The 25,123-nt window shown below is 40.1% G+C and overlaps 1 protein-coding gene across 28 annotated transcripts in view; it reads right to left on the reverse strand.

Annotated features, from left to right (window-relative positions):
- LOC113650021 (neurexin-1a) overlaps positions 1-25,123 on the reverse strand; it is a 298,946-nt gene that overhangs the window by 20,096 nt on the left and 253,727 nt on the right. The window lies entirely within an intron of this gene.

Below are 25,123 nucleotides of genomic sequence, written 5' to 3' on the forward strand. Positions count from 1 at the left end.
TTTGAACTCGTTTCTGCGCGTTCTACAACTTAACTGTAATTATAAGTGAAAAAAAAAGTATAATGTGTCATTGTTTAATAATTAAAACAGTAGAACTTGATGTGAACTGCATCCTCGGGGATGCCTCTGGCAATAACGAGTCTGGTCCTTCTTTATTCCTATTCATTTGTATGCCTTGAACGTCTCTTAAGATTTTCTTTAAACAGCCAGGAAGCTATTAAAGAAAACCAATCGGAGACATTCGGCCTTGCGTTGACCTTCGGTTCTTCAGCTGGTTACAATAAAAATTCCATATCAGTCCTACAAACATACAGTCACTTGTTCTTGCGCTAACGTGTACCGACAGACACATGAGAAAGTTTTACCTCCATCGCCTTATGGCTTAAAAATGGGCAAAGTTCTCTACTACAGTATGTGAGGAAACATGAAACATTTCAGAACATGTAGGAAAATAACCAACTTCAGAGACACTTGAGAAGATAAAAAAAAAAAAAAAACCGCTGGAACGTTTTGATACCGAACTGATGGTAAAACTGAGCAGATTTTTGATTCTTCAAGAGATTCCACTACGGCTGATTGTCAAATAAATAGATATGTATTTAACACGAGTCCTTAGAGTCCTGTAATAACAGACTTCTGTGAGATAATCACTTCAATTTCTCTCCAGAAGATCAAAGATCGTTTAATCATCTGTTTACTTCGCACCGGTAACGACCGGTTCTGTGTCACAGAGACGAACGGATATTAAGGAAAATGAATTTACTCAGGAAGTCTTGTAACATAACCGGCGAAAGAAGCCCGGACAAACGATGCAGATCTCATAGAACGTTGACTTTAATGATCTAGATTCTGTCATGCAAAGTCAACACGGAGGTAGCGAGCGCCACAAATCTGATTCAGTGACCCATCAAAATCAGCCCTATTGAATTAGCATCGAATGTGGAGTGCAGTAACTACCCAGAATGCTTCAGGGACCATTCTTTTAAGAATAGTGATTTTATTCAGGCCTCATCACGCCAAACCCTAACCTAATTTTGCCGTCCTTGGCGGAGGTGAAAGGAACGTCTAAAAGGTAAGGTTCTGGAGGTTGGCACAACCCAGGGGGAGGAGGTTTATTTTAGTACACCTTTTGTAAATCTTAAAGTTCTAGAGATGAAGTAGAAGGCAAGAGCCAGGACGGGAAACCTGTAGGGTTTTTTGTTTGTCCCTCTGGGGCATCATCAGGAAAGTATTTAGAAATAGAACCTTTATGAAGTAAAGAACATTTATTCATAAAATGAAACATACAAGAACCTTTGTGCCACTTCCATCACATTTCACACACCTGAATACCTGATATAGGTACTAATATTTGGTTCCACTATACGCTTGGTTCTTAAAATGTTTATTAATTCATTCTCCGTTAGGTTCTTAGCTCAATGTTTGTTACCTTTTGTTTAAAGTCCCTAAAAAAGAGTTCTGTTCTTTTAAAAATAGGGTTATTCAAGAGTTTACATAAGGATTAAGGATTTCCTAAAAAAAATCATTATTAAGTCTTTAATTTTTTTTTTTTAATTGGAACCACTTATGCCCCTTTTCCACCGAGGCAGTTTGAGTGCAGGTTCGGAGCCTAATTTAGAACCAGTTCTTTCTGTTTCGACCACCAAAGCACTGGCTTTGAACCAGGAAAAGTGGTTCTTAAGTAGCACCAAAACGTCGCTGGTCTAGACTTAAGAACCGCTTGCATCAGGAGCTGTGGGCGGGGCTACTGTTAGCGCATTTGATAATGTACCTTAAGTATACTAATGTTTAATACACTTTTACTTTACCGCGATATGATACATTATCAGCACACATGATAGTAGGTAGCTACATGCTAAGGCTAAATTTTTTTCGGTGTTAACGATAAAATAACGTTATGTACTTTATCGATTGCAACCTCCGTTTATACAGATTACACGGAGCCGCACGTACACGTTTTATTCGCCGCGTTTGGATTCCAATGTAGGTTCACAAAGCCATGAGCATTAACAGTAAAGCAACATTCGCCATTGTTGTGTTTGTCGCTGCTGCGCTAACGTTGCTGGGACACGTGACACGTATACAGTGACGTCACACTCGGCGCCGTGATGGCTCTCTAGCCGGTGGAAAGGCAAACCGGTTCTTAGAAGGTTTGCCAGTGGAACCAACTTTGAACCAGCACCAACACTAGTTCTGAACCAGCACCCGGTTCTTTCCGGTGGAAAAGAGGCATTAGGGTTCTGAAGTATCTTCAAGACTTTATAAAGGTTAAATTGTAATTAATAGTTCTTACCCTACAAAATGGTTATACCTGGACCTGCCGTATGGGTTCCAAGGAGACAATTCCATATTTAAGGAACTTCAAGGAACTTTTTTTTTTTACTCCCTATTTTCATAATAAAAGTTTCCTTTAGAAAAAAAGGTGCTATTGGATACCATTCGATCACAAATCACTTGGTTTGAGGATTCTACTAAGAACCTTAAAGATTCATGTGTGCATTTTAGTAGTAAAAGGTAAACTCTACATACGTATACGAGATTGATAGAGGGTACTACGTCACACAGTGGAAATCACTGTACGTCTCCTGTTTTTTTCTTTTAACCATCCCTACTCGTAATTGAATAAAACGTTACTGCTGATTTGTAGAAGACTTCAGTGCAGTGTTGGTTTTGCTGGAGGGTGTATGTGTGTGTGTGTGTTTGGGTGGTCTCTCTGTGTGTTCATGCCAGAAGAAGAGGCTGCACTGGATGTAAATTTAATTTGCCATGCACAGGGCTGAGATACAGTGTCGCCCGTCCAGATGGCAAAGCTGGCGAATCCTGGAGCGCCACATCCATCACTCCTCCGATGTGATTTGTTTTTCCTGGCGGGAGATCCCGCTACACTGTGCCCAAAGACAGAGGTGCTGGATCAATATGGCTCGTCTCCCTCCCTTCATCTCACCACCCAGATTTACTCTAAAACCCTTTTGTAGCTTCAAAAGAAAGGACGAGGTTTATCTTAAAACATCCCAACTGTGCGTCTCACCTCTACAGCGATCTTAAAAACAAGCGTACTTATTAACTGTTTAATATTTCAGTAACGAACTTGCGCTCGAGTGGGTCCTTTACAGCTCCGAGGCAGATCACTCGAGATGAACAGTCTCACACAGCTACACGATTCTCCATCTTAAGAATGTTCTCCGACAGCTTCATTTGACCCGAATTACAGTCTCTGACCTGACTCATCAAAGTGATGACAATCCAATCTCTTTTTTTTTCTAAGCAAGGCTTTAAGTTATAGACCTGCATAGAACATAAAGCCATGACTCAAAGCTCATGGGTTCTGACCTGATGACACCGGTGAACCTTCAAGTTTGATTAAATTTCATTTTTATAGTGGATTCCACGGGAAACTTTATGGTTTTCAAAGAATTAAGTATTAAGACTTAGGACACAAATTGACCTTCAGCTCATTTTTCATCTGTAATATCTCAGTCTCATAAATACAGTACAACTCAAGCTTAGTTAATTCCACTCATGTATGCAGTCTTGCTATCTTATTCCAGGATTAGTACCACCCACTTACAGGGAGAAAACTCTTCAGAGATCCATATTAGAAGTCTCACTGATTATTTATATACAAAACTAACATTAACCTAGATCGAAAGCAATCATGGGTTTACTTTCCCTGCAGGTTAAACCAGCACAACTTAGCAAGAGATCTGACAGCTTGATCTTTGACTGTGTTAAAAATGGTTAGAAACAGCTAGGTTTGCATTTCAGCAAACACTCGGTAGAGTCTTGAACAGGTCTGGCCTCATTAATCTGAGCGGTCCTGGCATACTGGGCCGATACCGCTCATTAATCTGCCTCGGCTCAAAGTCGAAATAAACGCAATGCGCTGTGCATTCGGAGATTAGAACTCCTCTGCTGTGTGGTTTCCATCTAATTTTGATGTACTTTGCAGCATTTTTCTTAGTGAGTTAAGAAGAGGATCTGTATCTCTACCTTCCCATAAGATAAATGAAAGCCAACGGTTCGGGGGGACAAATTCAAGGCACCAATTTGAAAATATCAATAACGTGTGCTGACCCGGGAGGGCTGCATTGTGAAAGGATAACACTTTAGCCCTTAAAAATGACTAATTGCTCAGAGAAAATCAATTTCTAAAAGCTATTTGTGTGAGAAAAAAAAAAGGGTGTGGGCTCGAGACACCACCACAATAAATCTTTCCGTATCGGTCTTGACAATTGAAAATTAAAAGTTGAACTGAGGCTAACCTTGATTTCAACAGAGCCACGAAGGGCGTGATTAGAACATCCAGGTTTTCCTGCTTCAGGGCCGACCATCATCCCTGCTTACAACCCTGTCATGAAGTTCTTCGATCGGTTTAGATTGATAACCTCGGCTCTTAAACAAACCACAGCAGCCTTGTGTCTGAAAAGAGATTTTATGTCTCGGTAGGCTTGTTGTTAGCGATCCCGAACTGATCAGGTGAAGCAACCTTGACACACATGATCTCACCTCTTATCTGTGCCTGATTCAGATGCTTTTTGTCTCAAAGGACCTTGTTTAGCATAATTAGGACATTTAAATATAGCCTTCATGTTTATCCTGGGTAAAAAGGCTTCCTATCCTCTATTCCCTATAGTGCGGTATAAAGTCGGTATGCGCGGTAAAGGTGGTACGCTGTAACGCTTGTGAGTGGTGACCTGTCTCGCTGTCTCAGAGGACGGCGATGTTTCTCACCTCCTTCTGTCTCTTGTTTACTCTCCAGTCTAACGTGATGAATGCACCCTGGCACACCAAGTGGTTCTTCTGAAGTAGGAATGAAAGTCAAGAGGACATCTGATGCACCTGAAGGTTCCTTAGTCTTTCATCTTACATATTGTAGCAGGTTTATTATTTTATTTTATTTTGTTTTAATGTTTAGCTGAGGGTGATTTCACACAAATAAATTTGTTAGCTCAGCGCAAATCAGACCAATGTTTTTTTTTTTTTGCTATTTGGTTTGGTTTGCTTCCAAACTGCACAAAGTTAAATGAGCCAAAAAGCAAATTGGCTGCGGGCTGAAAAAAAAATCTTTAATTTCATTCATTGGTTTTTGTGATACAGTGATGAAAAAAGGTAAACAAACCTTAATCCAAGTGAACTTATAATCACACATCACCCAAACACTGAGAACACAGGTGTGGAGGCCAATCAATGATTGGATATTTAAATTATATAATGTCATGCCTTGCATTGGTTCAAATTTCCATAATTCACTGGAAGCATTTCTGCAGTGCTACAGTACAGCTCTGCACCTTGGGTAGGTTTGCGCAACATGGCTCAGTTTAGCAGCTCACCAACAACCTATGGATGCATGTCCATAACAGTGGTAGTGTGATTCAGGTTACCATCATCCATGTGTCATGGAGTCACCAGCACATGCTTTGATGCAATGAAAGATGCTAACTTGAGCTAAATTGACCCTGCTATTGTTTATTCAACCACTTGATTTAGCTTGGAGCTTTAATTAATACATCAGGTGTTTGGTGATCCTCTAACACAGAATTAGTGAAGCTATAGACTGGCATGACCTTGGTATTCGCTCACTGGTTGAACATGACAAAGCACAGGAAGTGAAAAACGCTAGCTGAAAAATCTCATGATATGAGCGAAATAAGTAGGAGCTCCATCGTGGCTTTGAGCGAATATTAAATCCTGAAGTAGATAGATATTACAAAATAGATTCTTTTGGTGAACTCTAGCATCTTCTAATGAAATTAGAATACAAATTAGAATAAGGAGTTTCACAGAGCCAATTTGACTAAAAGCCTCATTAGAAACCCCTAAAGACACTGAGTTTGGCAGCTTGTAACCAGGTCAAACATGTATAAATTTATCTCATGCCATTTTCCTTTTCCATGTGTAGCACACATAAAAAAAAAAACAGAATTAGAAAGCTTCGGGCCAGACATCTGTTTTTAGCTATCAGGTGTTAGCTGGTGATCCTGGAGGGAGCGCTAGGTTGGGTTTTTATTTAAAACTAAGCAGCTGCTCGTTATCCTGAGGCTGAGCGTTAAGAATACGAGAAGAGAATAGCCTGCGGATGCTAACTCTATCTGTGCTGTTGTACATCTTCCAACAATCAAGCGTCAACACACGCCGAGCTTCTAACAAGGCTCGGATAACCGAAGGTGAAAAGTAATGGATCTCGCATGGCTTGAGGGAATGACCGTCACCGTCAGCGGGTCTCAAAATTAAAGGAATAAATCACCAATAATGCTAATGCTGCCAATTGTACTTCGAGCTAGCAGGGAGAATGAATCTCTGAAATCTCCCAAAGTTTTTTGGCATACTGGCCATTTCTGGTGAACGATTTCTCAAATTAGTTCAGGAGATGCGTGGGGTTTGGCAGAAAGAAGCGCTGCATCGGCAGTTCGGTTTTGCAAGCTGCGAGTAGAAGACGTTAAGCACGAATCTCAGGAAAGTCTACGTAAGCAAGACCCTCAACCTCCAGCCTGCTGATTGGCCAAAAAGATGCTGATTCATTTTCTATCCCAGCAGCTCCGACAATAGCGCAGCTCATGCTAACAACTTACACCAGGACTTGTACCATAGATAGTCCACATAAACCTATTAAAATGGCAAAAAAAAAATTTGAAGGACGGTTCTTCTGTACTTCTATGTCGTCTTCAATGATACCGTGTATTATTGCACCGAATTTCCGCCCTGCTTCAATAATCGAACCTGCGTGCTAATTCGCTTCCTCCGAACACCATCCATCACTCGTCGAGGTCCCCGAGACTCAGTCATACTACACCGACTTCTCTTGTTCCCCCGTACGATGGCCTCGACTCATTTTTCTCTCGACTGCTTCAACATCATTAAGATAAAGCACCAAAAGAGAACCTAAATGAATCATTCACCTGGAATAGTTAGCCACATTCCCGCGTTCACACCATGCTGAATTTAATCAGCCCAAGATGCAGAACAATCCTGAGACACAGACACAGCTGTGGAATTAAAAAAAAGAAAAAAGAAAGACAGACTGGGAAAAAAAAGAAAGGGGGGACACATCATATCTGGCGGCTGATTGGAAATTCGGATTCGCTCTTTTCTTCCATCACGAGAAGCTCATTATGAAGAAGAAGCAGTCATAGGGCAGGAGACAGGCTCGTACGTGCCAATGTAGATAAAAAGCAAAAGTCGCATCGCTTTCCAATCTGTGATTGGTTCCTGAAGCAGTTGAAATGTTTGTACTGATTATTTTTTCGTTTTTTTTTTCGTGAGATAATCAGTCTGGTCTGTATCATCTCTTTGGGAGACAGGAGACTCGAACGGCGTCTCGGCAGCGAGCCGTCTACCGCTTTACAAACATTATTTCACAGACGGGACGTAGGAGTTTATACCCACTGAGACACGGAGAGAGACGGAGAGTGAGATAGAGGATGTGCGTAAAACGTATTAAAGATCCTAAGATATAAGTGTAAGAATAAATAGAAGCATGTTAGCATGTAGCTGCGTGTGAGAAGCCGGTTCGTACCCCATAAATTTTGTTTCCATTATGTCAAATATCTCTCCTACCGACGTCTCGTGTAACGTGCTGGATATTAGATATTAGTAGTAAAGTGATTATGCTATCACAGGGTTTTTTTTTCTTTCTTTCCTGATCTCCTTGTGGCTGTAGAGAACAGATAAAGACATGCACACACTTCCCTCTACTTTACATGTGCTGTCATTTACACCATTATTCTCTGCGAATCACATGCCACACTCCCACTAGCTTTCACTGACAAATTAACGCTTTCTATTTGAGATTTTAGCGGATCTGGACGTGTCTGTGTCAAAAAGAAAAGAAAAAAAAAAACGCTGATAGAAAAAGTCTCAATCCTGCATTAGAGTCTTAGAGCTTATCTGGTTCCTGATTCAGAGACGTACTTCGGTAGGGATCGAAGCATTCGGTACGTGAACGATTTCAGAAGTTTTTACTAAATGATGACTTGGCGTCTGCAATAGACTGTATTTTTTATTTTCTTTTGGTGGGGGTGGGGGGTGGGTGTATGATGAGGACGTGGCACCTGGTGACCCAAAATAGCACGGCGAGTTCTGCTTACTAGCCTATAAAACTGCTTACTACAAAACTACCAACATGTTCCAAGAGCAGTATTAATATGGATACGGAACACACACGGCTCTAAACTGTCCAAAAAAAAAAAAAAAAACCCAGAGTCCCGCCATCCTCAAACAAACTGCCTGCATTATTCATAGCGGCCGTGACCGATGAAGCCGCCTCCTGAAGTCTATTCAGCATTTCTAAGTAGCAGCAGGTGGTCGTTTATACGTTAGCTTCCTTCCCTTCCTGCATTTCCTCATTGCCTCTTCATCATTTACGATGAATACAATCTATAAATATAATGAAGGGTCCTTTTTTTTAATTTATTTTTAGCTTCGCTATGATGTGATCGTTATTCAAAATCGATTCCGGGACCTCTGGGGGGCTTCGGCGTCTCACCTCTCCTGCGATCAGGAGACTCGATATGGCCCGGAGATGTTCATATATTTAACCGATCGTTAGACAGTTAGACAGCCGTGTCACAGCAGGGTTATAAATATACTTTAAAAAAAACTTTCACCAAGAAAACATGCTTTAAAATATTTAAAATATTCTATTCTAATTATTTTGTATTTTTCCAAATTTAAGCACAGCACATCTATGACTTTGCTCATCACCCGTTTGTTGAGATAAAAATGTTTAGTCTACGATATCGCAATGACTCAGATTTGTTACGTCAGGAGTTTCTGGCAGACTGTAAACAAATCCCAGGCAGACAGAAGTGTTCAAAACACTGAAGCAAAAATAAATTATTTCTGTATTAACTGTCGTCCTGCATCGTTACTCTGGTAAATGTTACGCCTCAAAATCCAAGATGGCTGACAGCAACTCTCTGAGAGAATAAAACTCTTGGCAAACAAAGTCGTATTAAAAACCTGTCATTGTTCTCTGGATGCACAGAAGGACCTTTGACAGTCATTTTAAAGTCATAACGGAGCGTCTGGTTTACTAAAGCCCGTTACGTGCATGTTATCGGGCGCCGGATTTGCCGTCGTGTCGCCTGAAAGCACGTGTTGTATCAACACGGACCTGACGGACCTGTCCTCTGTGCCCTCGATGTCCTCGCTGCGACGTTAAATCCATCACGGACGCAATCGCGGTGTAATGAGCAGACGATGTGCCTGAGGGTGGAGTAAATGGGTGCTATCAGTGTTACCGCCACCACACAACCCAAATGGTGGCTATCAGCAGTCTGTGTGTGTGTGTGTGTGTGTGTGTGTGTGTGGCTGGGTATAGATATATAGCTGTATATGAAAATCTATGTATGAGGATATCCAGGAAAGAGAAAAAATGAAGAGACAAACAGGATAGAGTGTAAAAATACTACACAGTGATGAACACCAGGTTCAGCCTGGATTTAAGCTTCATCACTGTACAAGGTGACGAGGTGTGTTCTTCATTTCAGACTGGACGAGGAAGAGCCTCTAACACTAGGATAAAAGGTCAGATTTCAGGTCCTGATGTTCATCTTACTTTCCTCCAAAGATGAACTTGAGGTAATAAGATTAGCATGTTGTGTTTATACTTCACATTGCTACTGGCATTTTTACAGCTAGTGTTTACAGTATATAAGAATGACATGATTCTATACCGTCCTCCTATTGGTGGGTTTCAGACTGACGCAGCAGCAGCAGCAGCGATAGTGCTCTCACTCGCCCTCAGATTTCACTCACAAGTCCTCGAGACTTCACTGCTACAAGTTTGTTGCCATCCATCTTGGCTTGTAGTGGTGCAAAATCATCTGATCTGCTCTCATGACCAAAGAATTCCAAAATAAATTCAAATCTATCTATCTATCTATCTATCTATCTATCTATCTATCTATCTATCTGTCTGTCTGTCTGTCTGTCTGTCTGTCTGTCTGTCTATCTATCTATCTATCTATCTATCTATCTATCTATCTATCTATCTATCTATCTATCTATCTATCTATCTATCTATCTATCTATCTATCTATCTATCTATGGTCAGAGTTAAGGTTAAGGCTAGAGTTATGTGTGGGTTTTATATAAATATCTGAAACAGAAAAGCCCCCAGACCCAAAGCCCCCTCAGCTAACCGGTCTCACAAATCACCCGTGCCGCGTCTGTCCCTGCTCTTTGACGTGAGCTCCCAGTCCCTCGCCAGGAGACACGGCTACATTCATCATCCTAATATAGTCACACTCCGAGCTGGAGATTAATGGCTGCCGGCTGCGATCCCGCTCCACACCTCACTCCGGAAACAGGAGCAGGAGAGCGAGTCGGAGCGTCCGAGGTTAGCCGCGCTCCCTGTCGCGCATCGTCATTATCTGTGTTCCGCTCTCACGACGTGACAATCCTATCCCGTATCCTGTGCGTAATCAGCCATGCTTTTCTCACTGCTAAGTGTGTCAATGACACCGAGAGCAACTCTCATGGCAGCTCTGAAGGAAATAACCTTCAGCGATGAAAATTCCAGTTTCATTCCATCGTGAAAACAAGGAGAATTAATTCAAGTTTCTGGTATTTCAGATGCAGATAACGTACCTGTACCTCACTCGACACCAGAAACGGTCCCTCGGACTAAAATTAAACCCGAGGTCGATCAGACGAGAGAGAACATGTTTGTGTCGTACGATTTGATTTCGACTCTAACGTGAAGGTGACAATCAGTCATAATCCTGCAGATGCAATTAAACTTAAACTCACGTCATCACAGAGAGCGTTAAAAGCATCTATGGGATTTGATCTCAGAACTTTCCTGAAGATCAGACGCTCAGAGTTTTGGTCATTAACAGACAGGTAGTATTTATTTATGCTCCTCGTGTAGCTTAAGATCGCCTCATTACTCGCACATTTACACTAAGTAACAATCTCATTTGTGAGCTGGTGATAAACCATCTGCACGTCCTCGTCCCACGGCTGCACGGCTCGTTATATCGTTTTTTTCTTGCTTTTTTCCCCCCCTTTCTTTATTTTTCTCTTTTCTTCCCTCCTTTCTTTATTTTTCTCTTTTTTCCCCCCAAAATGATAACGATAAATTATATAAGATAATATTATATACCAGAAATTAGATAAAAAAATTTTTTTCTTCGTACATATAGAATCTATTCGATAGGAATATTTATAAATACTTTATATTTTATTTATTTATTTATTTTCAAAATGTAAAGACTTTGCACTGAAAAATATAGAAATATCGTTTGAATTAAATTATTTTTTAAACAAATATATCACAAATATATATATATATATATATATATATATATATATATATATAATATTATATTTTTCTATATACTATTTTTCCTAAATCTAATCTTGTAAAAAAAAAAAATACTAATAATTATTTATAATTATACTAATATACTTATACTTTCTTACTTAAATATCATTTGAATTAAATTATTTTATAAACAAATATATCATATTTATACTATCATATATATACTAATATATAATAATATAATATAATTATACTAATACTAATAATTATTTTATATCATGCAAACGCAATTAAAAAGATATCAAATATTACATGTTCCACTTTTTTTTCCATACAATAGAGGTTAATACCTCGTATTCCTTCTGCCAAAAATTATTGGCACCCTCCATAACATGATCATAACATTTTCTAAATTCTGTAAAATACAGAAAAAGCCGTCCTTCTCTATAATCCGTACTGGGGCATTAATACCGTCTGTCCTGCATGCACACTGATTAAAGCTTGTGTTATAGATCCAGCAGGGTAGGATGTGACTGTGGGAAACGGTTAATGAGAGGCTGTAGTATGTAATATTAAAAAGCCATGAAGACGACCCACTGCGTGCAGAAATGAATCAACATTACGAACACGATGTCAAGCAGGGATTCACGAGAGCTGCTTTAAAATAGCTGGAACCGCTCCATCGCTCGCGAGCGCTCGGCTTTTAAAGCTCTCTGGATATCTACAGGATTTACTTTATGACAGTAAACTCAGAGCTCACAAATTTTATTTTGTGTATTTATTTTAAAAATCATGGCACCCCCTGGTGACCCGGAGGAGTCCTGAATGACAATGCCGCTCGTTCACTCGTTCGTCTCCCGCCTCATCACACGTTTGTTTTTGTCCACATTTATGTCCAACGATTCACGTCTCCATCATCCCCGCTTTAGGAATAAAGCATAACCGCATGCAGACGTATAAAAACCAGCCTCAAGGAGCGAATTATCGTGAAGAGGACTTAAAAGAATACATAAAAATCCCTTTTTTCATTTCTTCCACGCTGTAAAATCAGAACTGTTAAATTATCACCTTAGGTACAGATCTGAGTCCAGTTTAGCGCCACAGCTGTTCGTTTCATACGTTCTTTGTGTCTTGTGTTTTGCAGTCACTTTACACCGAGACAGGGGTTTTATCACCACCGTACAGATGTTTATCTTTTTTTTTGTTGTTGTTACACCTTTTCTTTTTTTAACCCCATTTTGCACGATGCACTGCTCTTCCAATTCTTTACATTTGGAGAGGAAAGGAGAAAATTGAGTTGAGGCTGAAATCAATAGTGATGACGGACAAACTCCTACACGGGGCGAAAGACTAAGAAGATAAATAGTGTGTGTGTGTTTGTGAGAGTGCGTGAGACAGAGTGAGTGAGTGAATGAGTGTGTGTGTGTGTTTGTGAGAGTGCGCGAGACAGAGTGAGTGAGTGAATGAGTGTGTGTGTGTGTTTGTGAGAGTGTGTGAGACAGAGTGAGTGAGTGAATGTGTGTGTGTGTGTGTGTGTGTGTGTGTGAATGTGTGCGAGTGTATATGAGTGTGTGTGTGTGTGTGTGTGTGTGTGTGTGTGTGTGTGTGTGATTGTGTATGAGTTGTGTATGAGTGGCTGAAATCAATAGTGCTGACAGACAAACTGGTGAAAGACAAGGAAGATAAATAGTGTGTGTGTATGAATGTGTTTGAGTGAGTGTATATCAGTGTGTATGTGTGTGGTTAAATGTATGAGTGTGTGTGTGTGTGAGTTCGTGGTTGTGTGTGTGTGTGAGAGTATGAGTGTGTGTAAGTGTGAGTGATTGTGTGTGAATGTGTGTATCTGTATCTGTGTGTGTGAGTGAGTGAGTGTATGAGTGTGTGTTTGTGTGTCTGTGTGTGTGTGTGCGTGTGTGTGCATGTGTGTGTGTGTGAGTGAGTGTGTGTGTGTGTGTGTGTGTGTGTGTGTGTGTATGTGTGAGTGAGTGTGTGAAGCCTATATTAATTCTTACACAATTAGACCCCAGTATCACTGCTGCAGTGTTTGTTTGACACTAAATGTAAAAAATAAATGTCAGTGTTGTGATCAGGTTCATTTAAATTCTCAGCTCGATTCGGACTTCGTGTGCAAGAGAAGGAAAAAAAAACCTCCTTCCGTCAATGTCACATTCCTCTCAAACTCGCATCCAAATGAAATGTTTAGTATTCAAACACACTGGAATGAGGAGAAAGGATGAACATTAGCAGTAGCGCTAGCTCCCTTAAGCCTACATCATGGAAGGTGGAAATTGTGTTAGCAAAAGAAAAGCAACAATCGATCAGAGTGTACGACGGAAAAATTAAGCAAAATTCTTCCAAAATTCACTACACCTGCTCACTACATAGGGGAGAATACTGATGTGTGCACTACCTAGTGGACTAAAACTCAGACATAAAGCGACTCGATAATAAAGACTGACTGAAATACTCCAGCTCTGAGTAAGATGTGTTGGAAATTGTTAGAAAAAATAAATCACCATGAGATCCTGACCTTAACCTTCAGACTTTTTTTTTTCACAATTGCAAGAATGAAGCCATGTTAGAAAATGAATCTTAACACTAATGAATCAGCTGAAATGACTCAACTCAAGTAAATGATTCAACCCACACAACCTAACTTGCATGACTGCAATCAAACGACTGACATCAAATGACTCAAGTTAACAACTCGACTCAAATGATTTGAATCAAATGACTCAGCCCACAAAAACTCAACCGATACAAATCAAATGACTCGACTTAAATGACTCAACCCACAAACCTCAACCCATATGATTCAAATCAAACGACTCAATCCACACGCCACAACTCACATTACCGAACATCTCCGACACAACGACTCGACTCTAATGAATCACATGATGGAAGTGACTCAATAATTCAATTTAATAGACTCATAACTCAATTCAAATGACTCGACTCAGACGCCTGTTAAAAACGTTCACACATTAAAGCAATTTATTAAAAAAAACATTTCATGTATGAATTATTATATATAATTTAACGATATTTAAACTTTTAAACACATTTTAAAATGTAAACAATGTTGTCAGTACCGTGTACTGTTTGTCTACTGATTTTGAAGCCCGAGAGATCGTAACAATTAAAATGTGGATTTTTTTTTTGCCTTTCGAATACATGAATATTATTAAAAATCAAAATAACACTCGAAGAGTGAAAATCATTGCAATCAGGCGCATTATGCAGGAAAATCACCATCACATCACTGTAAGCCATTTCATACAGAATCCTGCAGGAAAAAAATGTGGATTTTTTTGCCGTCGGTTCTGACTTTGTTTCTCTGCCGCGTGGGAGGCAATTTAGAAGGCCATCGCTAATCACACAAGGGGAGGCGGCGATGAATTATTGATGTGATGTGTGTGATGAAAGATCTGAAACGCCATCAAGGATGCCATTATATTCGGGGACAGGGAGCAAACAAACAAACCACCCCTCCCTCAAACACACACACACACACACACACACACACACACACACACACACACACACACACACACTACTGCATTGCTATGAGGAAATTGAGAACAGAAAAAAGGGACGAGAAAGCAAAGACAGAGAAGAAGGAAAATCCAAGAGGTTATTGACACGTCCTCTGTTAAAACCTTTGTCTCTCCTCCGAGCAAACACTCCACACCGGGAGAATGAAGAGAGAGCCTGAAATCTTCTCTCTCTCTCTCTCTCTCTCTCTCTCTCTCTCTCTCTCTCTCTCTCTCTCTCTCTCTCTCTCTCTCTCTCTCTCTCTCTCTCTCTCTCTCCCTTTTTTGAGCAAGCAGAGTAAAAATAAGAACTAAAATATTACACTTCATCACTAAATCACAAAATTTCTAATATCCAATCACATCTAAACCGACAGAATCAATATCATCGCGAACATTATACGGTATCGGTGTCTGATACAGTAAGTTAGCGTTTCTATGGTAACAGCTCTCGGGAACAGGGACCTATAATTGAAGGCTAATAACGCACAAAAAAAAAAAAACATGCTATGTAAGAAAGAAAGACATTTTATTGTTGATATGGTGAAGTCTTGTGTAAGGAGACAATTATTTAATGTTTTTTTTTATTTCATCTTCATGGACAGATGAGTTTATGCTTTGCTTTGCGGCTTCTCTGTGACACGACAAGCTGCGTTTTGTTTCATTTGCCTCAACAGAGTTAAAAAAAAGTGTATGGAAAATGACTATCTATAATCTAACATTAACTGTAACTATAAAGAGATAAAAAAAAACACAAGGTGTTTATATGTACAGTAATCCCTCGCCACTTCGCGGTCCGCGGCCTCGGTGCATCGCTGATTTTTCAAAAATATTCATTAAAAAAAACAAAAAAAACAAAAACGGTTTCCCAGGATGCCAGACTAAGACAGAAACTCTCTCAGAGGCTTTGTACATACCCACGGGCCCTCAGACGAGGCCCCTGATTGGTTCCCGGAGCGAGATCTGAGCTGATTGGCTGCACATCATCGCATCCTCTCCCAGCTTCTTCCCTTGTTGTATCTCACCGCTCTCGTTCTCGTTCAACCGTGTCTCGCGTATTGTGTTCGAAATTAACTATTCGTTAAGCCCTTACAATGCCTCCTAAGCGCCGTGCCCCTGCGAAAGATTCCTCTAGTGGGCCCAAGAGGAAGAGGAAGATGATGACCATCAGTGACAAGGTCAAACTTAGGGCCAATCCTACTTAGCGGATTTTCACCTATCGCGAGGGGTTCCAGTCCCCATTAACCGTGATAAACGAGGGATCACTGTATTTTAAAAATTATTCATTGTCAATATTAATTGAACTCTTTTCCATACGTTTCTATAGTGATAAAAAAAAAAAACGTATGGTTGTTATGATATGATGATGGGAGGAGTGTCCAGTGTTACATTTACTTTAGCATTTCTCTTCTAGGTTTCTATTCTGGTCAGGAATCTCTACAGGGTCTACTGCAACTTCCTGGAACACACTTGATGGCAAATCAGCCGGTCTTCGTGGGGAATAGAAGTGCAAAATCTCACAGAAAACATAAAACCACAGTGAGGAAACAGGAGGTAATCATCAATTTGCCTCGTTTGGTCAAGTTCTTTGACTTTGACTCGGTGTGTCAGGGCTCTAACAAGCAGACTTGTGGGTTTTATTTTGTTGTTTTTAAACGAGTCCACTGAATTGGTGTCAGGATCCTGCAGTAGGTGAGAGCCTCCTAATTGGCTGTTCAGTCGAGGCACAAAACAAAGTAAATCATTTCTCAACTCGCTGCAGCAAAGAAAATGGCCGAGAATGCTGAGCTGGTTGAATTCCAGACCTGACAGTGGAGATATTTGTCAGTATACCTTCAAGCTCCAGACTACCACAAGGATGGACAAATCTAACATTTTGTGGTTTATGTTTTAGGCACGATGATAAAGTTGTAGCTAACGTTATATACTGTATCTTCACTGTTTAACGATAGCAGAAATTTAAAGCAAATTCAAGCAGACTATATTTTCGATATTTTTCAGAATTACCACGGATTCGATTCGAGACACGTCATGTGACGTCATCGCAACGTGCAATCGGCTAAAGCTCTTTTCTGTTCACATAGAAAATCATCATATATCTGTCGTCACTAGCGGAAGTTTAAAAGAAGAATCCTGTTTTTGATTTTGCCAAAAAAATTCTAGTAGAAATTTTGAAAAAAAAAAAAAAGGCACAAAATTAACATTTGCTGCTGCAACAATCACAAAAACCTCTGAAATCCTGTAGGGACTGAACAATAACACAGATAACTAGTTAGCTACAGTAGCTAAGTGCATTAATACACAAACAATGAAGTAGCATGATGTAATATTCCATTCTGGCTAGCGTCTATAGTGTCAGGTTACAAAGTGCCTCACATCAGAGTGTCAACAGGAAGTGCTTTACAGCTAAACTTATTTATTTTATCTAAAATCATTGAGGAATATCACTTCCTGGTATAATGATGTAATTCCTTGTTTATCCTTTTCTATGTCGGCCATCGGCTTTGCAACGTTTCACAACACAAGCCATTCTTGGTGACTGAAGAGGAAGTTCTTTGACTTTGCCATTGTGTGGTATGTCCCTAACAAGCAGGATCTTAGGTCTAGTTTCTGTCCTTCTTAGCAACAGCATGCCTTCAGCATGGAGATGTACATCCATCTACTCAGGCACTGTTTGCTGAGTTCCCAGGCTTGCCCCAATTAAGGATCAGAAAGATAGGAACGTGTTGTCTACCTGCTATACCTTCAGAAGAACGTACCACGTGAGCTACAACATGACAACCAGCTTCTTTTAAATAACGAGATGAGGAATTATTTACTGTAGACAGTACATTTAGTGCATAAAGAAGATGGTCAGCGCCGCTTCTTTTGCCCTTCTATAAAGACTCCAGGACACGCCAGTGATGACTGTTGCAAGATCATCAGACAGACGCCAGATGGATTCAGTTATTCATTCATTCATTTTCTACCGCTTATCCGAACTTCTCGGGTCACGGGGAGCCTGTGCCTATCTCAGGCGTCATCGGGCATCGAGGCAGGATACACCCTGGACGGAGTGCCAACCCATCACAGTGCAAACACACACTCTCATTCACTCACACACACACACACACACACACACTATGGACAATTTTCCAGAGATGCCAATCAACCTACCATGCATGTCTTTGGACCGGGGGAGGAAACCGGAGTACCCGGAGGAAACCCCCGAGGCACGGGGAGAACATACAAACTCCACACACACAAGGCGGAGGCGGATATCGAACCCCCAACCCTGGAGGTGTGAGGCGAACATGCTAACCACTAAGCCACCGTGTCCCCCTGATTCAGTTATCTTTTGTTTAATTATTGTATTGTACTGCATCCAAGAGAGCTTCAAAACATAGCAGCTTGCTAATTATCTTCCTTTGGCTGATAAATAGTCTTGGAAAAAAGGTTCCATCCAGCATTACAGAGGGTTCTTTGATTCCTGTTCGGTGGGATGTTAATAATTAATTCAATTCAAATCAAATTTATTTGTATAGCACTTTTTACAATGGACATTGTCTCAAAACAGCTTTACAGAACATACATTTAAAACAACACATAATCCAATACAGGATGACTTCAAGAAACATCAAGAGGACACATCTATGGTCTTGGTGGAAACCATAATCTGGGGGTTGCATCATCCGAACTATGGTGCAGTACCAGTCTCATGGGACTTATGAGACTAGTTGAATATTATAGAACATGTAAATCTGCATGTTTATACGCCATGCTTTCACTCGAGTGTTGGTACCAAATTAAAATAATTAAAAATAACAGAGAACAGGTAAACCCAGTACCCACCATTGTGCAACCCAGTACCCATCAGTACACATATCAGGAAGGAATTTGAATATACAGTTATAAGCCCCGCCTCAAACAAGCCCCGAATCAGCAATGTAGACGTAATTATATTCAGTGAAAACGGAAGTAAAGTCTCCTACATTGATTCCTCCACCATTCTCCTCTGTCCTCCTTTATTTCTATTTCTTGTAATGCATCCAAGATAACTTTGAGAAATGTCAGACTGCTTATCTAGAGATTTGTGATACACATTTTAAACCTCGGGGTAGATAAGCGCCCCTAAAAGAACCATCTAAAAAAGCAATTTTGTAGGTCTTGTCACATCCTTGTGTCCTGGGGTCTCACAGATCTAAAGATTTGACATATTGCTTTCTCAAACGTGTAACACATAGAAGAACATAGCACAGGTTTTGCCCCTCTGTGTGTCCATATGGAGGACGTGTGCCCCCTCGCTTGGCTCCTCCTGAAGGACAGACCTTAGCATGACTCGGACCGCAGAGCCAAGGTGTCGAGGGGTCGCAGGGTTGAGATCTGGCTTGACGGATGATGCTGGATGCGAAGTCGGAGACCCTCTGAGCGGGAAACGCCACTCTGAGAGACAGAACGCATCCATCACAGCATCCCCTTCAGACACGGTGATGAGAACTGCCCTTCACAAACCCACTCACACGTTTACACTCGCTCTCCTGAAAGACTCTGCAGCTCTCTACATTCTGTTCTGTCACTAACGACTAATCAACGGAGGGGCTAAAAGACGTTAATGGACTTGAAGATACAGTGCCCTCCACAATTATTAGCACCCCTGTTTAAGATGTGTTAAAAGCGGTCAAATAAATTCCTTTTTTTTGTTCCAGAAGCATAATCTCTAACAGAAAAATTGTGAAAAATATTACCTTCACCACAAGTTAAGAATAAATTTTAAAAGTCCATGACTTAAAAAAACAAACAAATAAATAATTATATATATATATATAATAAAATCACCTGTTCCACAATTATTGGCACCCCTAACAATTCCTCTGATAAATTTTATAGATTTTTTTTTTCTAAATGTGTGATTTTTTTTTACCACCAAAGTAATGTACTTAAATGAAAGGTTGGATTTTTCTCTTTTTTTTTGCATTTGAGTTCTATGTTGTTTAAAAAAAAAAAGGAGAATTTTGTAGAAGTCCACGACCACATCTTAAACAGGGGTGCCAATAATTGTGGAGGGCATTGTACTTTTGAAAATGACTCAAGTAAAACAGCATGGCTGGTAGAACAGAATGTTCTTAATGGACTATTCATTTTTCATCTTCTTTTTGACAATTCACATTCTGACTCTGACGTCTGACTGTCATTGGCTGATGTTCCTTTGCTATAGTGCTCTAGAAAGAAGGTTCTTTCCGTTGCCTCGATAGCCAAAGCTTCTACAAAAAGCCCTTACAAACAAGGCTTTGTTCCAATTAAAACCGCACCAGTTAGCTGGAACCCTTAAAGATCCGAGACTTTTGATGGTTGTTGTAGACACCTGACATCCCTTCTAGACAGTAAAACCTCATTAGGAAGCTTTAGTAAAAACACAAAATTATGCAAAAATGACTTGTTTCTTTGTAAACAAATAAATCTCTGGTCTTGGTGATTTGTTCTAGGTGGAGGTCGGGAATAGTTGGGAATTGTTGATATGGATCCTTAAAAGGTTCCAGGTCAAGCTCCTGGTTCCTTATCAACAAGGGTTTTACGTACTGTAGAACCCTTTTGGAAAGGGGTTCCTTGAGGTTCCTTCCTTGTTTCTATTCAAGAATTGACATTGTTCTAGTAGTAAAGTCTGTTTATTTCACTATTGGAATGAAAACCCTGCAATGGTACGTGTCGTTCAAGGATGTTATGTACAGCGTGCTACAGGTAACTCCCGGGTCTTGATTATTTTCTTGTAACCACAGTAACAACAGTGGTGGGGGCAGTGGTGGCTCGAACTGATTAAGGCTCTGGGTTGTTGATCAGAGGACCAGGGTTCTAGGCCCAGCACAGCCAAGCTGCCACTGCTGGGCCCTTGAGCAAGGCCCTCAACCCTCCATGCTCCAGGGGCGCTGTATCATATCTGCCCCTGCACTCTGACCCCGACCTCCCCAGTTGGGGTATGCGAAGTAAAGGATTCCACTGTGCTGTAATGTATATGTGGTGATAATAAAGGCTTCTATGCCCCGTTCTATTCTATTCTATGTTCTAGTGGATAAGGATTATTCAACATTTACTTTTATTACCTACGACATGAAAAACACAACCGGAAATCCTTCATCTCACAGAAATTTACACCAAAAGCCACATCAATCAAGTCCTCTAACTTTTTTTTATTTTAACAACCCAGTAGGTCATTACAATCGAATAAAAATATCAAAACTAGCACTGTGTGGTGCATTGCAGAGGGATGGACTGCTTTAAAAAAAAAAGGTGACAACAGAAAGAAATTAAATAAATAAATAAATCCATGACTGCAGGTGAAATCCAAGGTCATCTATGCCTTACTGAAATCTGGGTGTGTATTGATTTTTCATGTTTCTTTTGTTCCCCCCCTGAAGCAGTTCTTCTTCTTCTTCACTTAAGAGCTTTATTCTCCTGACGAGAAGTCCCATAGCTCTTGGCATTGGAAAAAATAGAAATAAAATCCCGGATCGTACCGACAGCTTAGATGTGACGTGACGTGACCGGCATGACCAGCGATAGGCCGCGGATTGGCTCGATGTCGTATGCAATTCAGATGACATTTTAAGTTATTATCGATGCACAGCTACTAAAAAACAGCTTGATTGACTCCTGGACGAAATTGGTGTCTTATAAGCGATGGGAGATTTTGTGATGGAGAAATGAGGACGCTTCGATAGCGCTCTCTTCTGATAGCCAGGCAGAAACCTTATCTATTATTTAAAGCAAGCCATAAATCCTGGTTCTGGCTGGTGGCAGAAATTCCATCAAGAGGAAGAAATAAACATGTTTGATTTGCAGGAGGAGAAATAGGGTGGAAAATCAAGTGAACTTTTTACATTACACCAATAATAAACACTGACCCAAAGAATACCAGGTTCCCGTACGTGCCTCCATGAATCGTTACGTCTAATCCTTAACCAAGATTATTAATATTTTGTTTTTAAGAGGAAAGAATCAAACCAGCGCTTGGTTGGGAAAAACTCCAGCACCGCGACGTCAACACGATAACGGATTACACGCAGGCAAACTTGCGTAATCTGAGCGTTACAATGATTTGTGATTTGGGGATTCAAATGCTTTGCTTTACCTAAGGCAAGACTGAAATACGGGACGGTCCACAGCTCAGCAAAAACCTTTTCAAACATTGCCTCTGATCATTCTGTCACACACACACACAAACACACACACACACTTTTTAAAACACTTTATGTTTTACAAATTTTGTAATATTAAAGATCAGAGTTTGCTTTTTCGAGTAATGATCCCATTAGCCGGCGTTCTAGAGCAACATTAATCTCTCCCTCACAGAGCAGAACGGCTTTCATGCGCTGCTGCTAGCGAGTTAGCAACATCACAGGTCTTATTAGCTTTTGTATCCTACCAGTGCTAACAGGCAAATGCTAGCAGCAAAATGACCAGGAAAAAAAAATCCCAAATAAACCCACAGGTTTATTAAACTATCTATAGATCGTTAGAGAGAGACATAGAGAGAGAACAAGAGTGATCGACAGATAGATAGATAGATAGATAGATAGATAGATAGATAGATAGATAGATAGATAGATAGATAGATAGATAGATAGATAGATAGATAGATAGATAGAGTTCTTTGTGATGCTCGTTCTACCATTTCACACTTATCCTCGTGCTATTTTATTCCTGACCCTTTATATTTTTTCTCATTTCAGTTGCAGATATCCTGACAGCGTCACAGGCGGCGTCTCACACACACTGTTAGTCTCAGAGGCCCAGTAGAGAAATCAGAACAGGACAGAAGTGGTCAAAGGAATCATCCCAGGAGGCTAAAACATCTGCTCGTAGGAGACGTGGCTATTTTCCGACGTGGTAAACCGTCTGCATTTTCGTTGTCTCACATGGCCCTGGAGTTTGTCTAAATTCCACAGGATGAATTCTGGAGCTTGACTTACAAGGACACTCCCTGAGGTGGATGGCAGGATGTCAAGTCTCAATCTGTCTCTGGAAAACGGCGGGTGGCTAAAACTCGGTGGCGGCGTAGCTTTGATTTATTTTTACTTTAAGTGAAGGCAGGAGACGGAGTGAAGGAAACACAAGACGCGGTCACTATGAGACAACTCAGCCGTAGCAAAACCATCTGCTGAGGGGTCGTGTTGGGGTTCGGCTGGCAGGAGGAGAAGAAAAGGGCTTGACACGGGCAGCTGTTTGTGTTTGCGTTAGGGATCTACAGGGCTAATCCGTCTGTAATACACAACCCACTTCCAGTTCGCTCGAGGCAGGAGGAACTTCGAGCTTTGTATGGAGTCCAGATGTACTGCAACTCAGCTCGCAGAGAACATCATCAGTATGTTCACTAAAATGTTCAGAGTAAGATTAAGACGTAACGCTGCTCTCACCACACGATGATCTGTTCACAAAAAGGTTCCAGTTTCACAATCCACAATCAAACTCACACACACATAGAACTAGACAACAAGAGAGTGCACAGAAAAAGATTTCCCAGCCTAAAATTGTTAGCATAAACCCTGGATGGAATTAGCTAGCTGCCCTGGGGAATGTTTTTAACATCATCCTGTTCAAATTAGATGCTTAGAAGTCAGAGCAGTCCAGCAAACATGGCCATGACTCAGAGGGCCATGATATAGACAGCTAGATAATAATAATAATAATAATAATAATAATAATAATAATAATAATAATTGCAACAACAACAACAACAATAATAATAATAATAATAATAATAATAATAATAATAATAATAATAATAAAAATAATAATAAATACTACTACTACTACTACTACTACTACTACTACTAATAATAATAACAAACAAACAAACAAACAAACAAATAAATAAATAAATAAAAGTAACACATGCAAAAACAACAGAGAATAATAATAAACTATATTAATGTAATGATGGAAAATTATTGGTTTTAAAAAAATATATTAAATTTATTTTAATTAAATGCAAACTTTAAAAAAACTCATTGTTTTCAAATGATTTTAAAGTGAGTTAAAGTGCATAATAACACAATGTATAACTAATTCATGTCCGTAGATTAAAGAGGGTCAGTCAGACATCGAGTCACAGATACATTGATTTATAAATGTATTTGTTAATTTGATCGATCGATCGATTAATTGATTTAGAAAGCATGCTAATAATGCTAGTGAGGACTTTTTAACTATTATGCGTTTTGCTTTCTTCTGTATTTTTGTCGCCTTCGTCCCATGTCGGATTATTTCCAGCATCTGCTCAGTTTTCAATATGCAAATGAGCCGAATAAGATGAAAAGCTGTGTGGTTTTGCTTTCATAAACAATAACAGACAGAGTTTTGTCTGACAACGTAGAACTTCGCGAGCTGAACAGAATAAGCGCCAAGCGCTCGTGAGGAGATGACGGTATATGGGTCAGGCCTAATTACGGTTACTGGGTATAAACGTGTTTATTGCTTTTTTTTATAATAACGAGAGCAGCTTTAATACCAAACAAATAAGAGATCCAGTAAAGACGAGAATTACAAACAGTCCAAAAATAGAGCTTCTTCCTTCTAATGTACGTTCTACAGTCCTTTAAGGTTCTGTATTATTAAAAAAAAAACAAATGTTGGTGCTTTGACACTGGAGACTCCTTTTATAAAACACGCTTTTTTTAATCGTCTTCGTTTTAAGCGCCTGTTGTACAGTATGAGAGCTGTTTCTATAGAAACAAGCTCTTTAATATAAACCTGTGACTATCAGCGCTATTGATTTAGACGATTCATTATACAACCTCTGACCAATCAGATTCCAGAATTGAACAGCGCTGATATTTTAAGATTTAATGGAGATTGACGTGAGGCTTTATGAATATTAATGAGTAGTTGGCGGGATCGTGAAAAATCACCTGTACATGACAAAACCTGGTCATTAGATGCTATAAAAAAAACTTTTTTTTTTAGTTGTGTAAAAAGCAATGTGTATTAAGATGTTTCTCTCTGACTCTCTGACTAACCGTCAAATTGCTCCTGATACAAAAAGATGGAGTAATTAGAGAGGCCGTAAAAAGGACATGTTCCAGTCCCACCCTGAGCCTGGATGTAAATGGAAGGTGGTTCTCGTCATCTTTCTAATCGAGGGAGGTCATCTTCGAACTAATGACTCACAAAGTTGCAATTAGAGCTAATTAATTATCCTCGGATTGTGTGCAGAGACCAAAACCAGGCGACGGGAGAAAGGAGAGCGTCTCTGTGTGGTGCATGAGAATCGTCTTCGCTTTCCGTCTCCACAGGTGAACCATAACAAACAAGAAGAGCAATCCGGCGGAGACGGAGACAAACACGA

This window comes from Tachysurus fulvidraco, chromosome 7, assembly GCF_022655615.1.
Source record: "Tachysurus fulvidraco isolate hzauxx_2018 chromosome 7, HZAU_PFXX_2.0, whole genome shotgun sequence".
Classification (NCBI taxonomy): Eukaryota; Metazoa; Chordata; class Actinopteri; order Siluriformes; family Bagridae; genus Tachysurus; species Tachysurus fulvidraco.